This window comes from Pistacia vera, unplaced genomic scaffold (genome assembly GCF_008641045.1).
Source record: "Pistacia vera cultivar Batoury unplaced genomic scaffold, PisVer_v2 Contig6, whole genome shotgun sequence".
NCBI classification, from domain to species: domain Eukaryota; kingdom Viridiplantae; phylum Streptophyta; class Magnoliopsida; order Sapindales; family Anacardiaceae; genus Pistacia; species Pistacia vera.
Genome location: NW_022196445.1, coordinates 631,262 through 633,061, shown reverse-complemented (window position 1 = coordinate 633,061; position 1,800 = coordinate 631,262). Strand labels below are relative to the sequence as shown.

At 36.8% G+C, this 1,800-nt stretch overlaps 1 non-coding gene across 1 annotated transcript; it reads right to left on the bottom strand.

Moving 5' to 3' along the window:
* Positions 1–1,446: 1,446 nt before the first annotated feature.
* LOC116110272 lies at positions 1,447–1,553 on the bottom strand. Its single transcript, XR_004124863.1, has one exon. It is a non-coding gene; the product is annotated as a small nucleolar RNA R71 (small nucleolar RNA).
* Positions 1,554–1,800: the final 247 nt, after the last annotated feature.

Below are 1,800 nucleotides of genomic sequence, written 5' to 3'. Positions count from 1 at the left end.
ACTAAACTTCTTCTATTTTCAACCAATTTCAGGGCAAGCATTCAACACAACACTCAATCAAACAATATTACAAAAAAAAACTCAAATAAGAGCGAAAGAAGCAACAATAACTACGTACCTCATGTGGGGCATTACAAAATAACCGGGTAGTGGTCACAAAGCATCTACCCATTTCTACTACTCATCGGGTGACGATCACAAAGCATCGACCCATCTCTAAGGGCTATTCGGGTGGTGATCACAAACCTTCCTAACCATTGTTATTTTGAATGCTAAAGATAGATTTGAGAAACAATGAAATCAATCTAGGATTCCATTAGCTTAATGAACTTGGATTTATTAATCTTCAATTTGTTGGGTGTGGAAGATTAATAGGGAAATGTAGGAATTCATAGCCTGAGAATGTATGTTTTACAACTTAGGGAATTCAATTTACAATCTGTGCATGTGAATGTAAAAGTAGCATAATCCACAGAATTAATCCATAGAGTTCGAATGAAGTCAAACCCTAACCGTTTGTTTAAATTGATATTACTCTTGTGTTACATCTTGCTTTCATAATTTAGTTGTTTTTACATTTAGTAATTTTTGCTTTCAGTTAAGCTTTATATTCTCCCATAAGTCCAAACAATTTTTTATTTCTCCAACTTGAAAACAAATAGGAAATTCAGTGCTTAGCAACCAATCCTTGTGGGAACGATACTCACTCATCACTTTATTACTTTGTGCGACTCGTGCAATTGCTATATTTGCATGTTGTAGTAAACACACATCAAGTTTTTGGCGCCATTGCCAGGGATTGATTTTTGTATTAACATTGAGTCTTTCTCGTGTTAGCTAGATTGGAGTTTTAATTTTCTTTTTCTTTGTTTGTTAATTTAATTTTTGTTGTTCTTTTCTGTTGGCTTGTGATCTCACTTTTTCTCTCTTTCTGTGTAGTTTATGCGAAGAGCAAGACGTCAGCCAGTGGTTCCTGTTGATCCAGAGATTGAAAGAACCACTAGAAGACTTAATAGAGAGAGAAGAGAACGAGAGGCTACAGTTGAACCAAAGGTCATAGTTGTTGAGATGGCAGAAAATAATACATTAAGGGAATTCTCAGTTTCCACAGTTGAAGGCAGTGGGTCGAGCATAACTAGACCAGCGGTACAAGCCAACAACTTCAAGATAAAGCTAGCAATCATCCAGATGATTCAGCAGTCAGTACAGTTTAAGGGAGATTTGAAGGAAGATCCAAATCTGCACATTGCCAATTTTTTGGGGATTTGCAATACTTTCAAGTCAAGCGAAGTGTCAGATGACACCATCAGATTGATACTGTTCCTATTTTCATTAAGGGATAAAGCTAAGGGATGGTTAATAGCACTACCATCAAGAAGGATCACAACATGGAATGATTTAGCACAGAAGTTCCTGACCAAATTCTTTCCTCCAGCAAAATCGGCAAAACTGAGAAATGATATCACATCGTTTCTACAGGAAGAGTCTAAATCATTATATGAGGCTTGGTAAAGATACAAGGAATTACTGAGGAGATGTCCACACCGTGGGTTGCCAGTTTGGATGCAAGTTCAAACGTTTTATAACGAATTGATGGTTAATGTGCAAACCATGGTTGATGCAGCATCGGGAGGAGCATTGCAAAATAAGACACTGGAAGAAACTCATGAGGTTCTTGAAGTTTTAGCAAGTAAAAACTATCAAAGACCTAATGAAAGGGTGCAGTAGAAGAAATCTATGGGTCTTCATGAAGTTGATGCATACACGACTATTTCAGCCCAACTCATAACACTTAAGAAA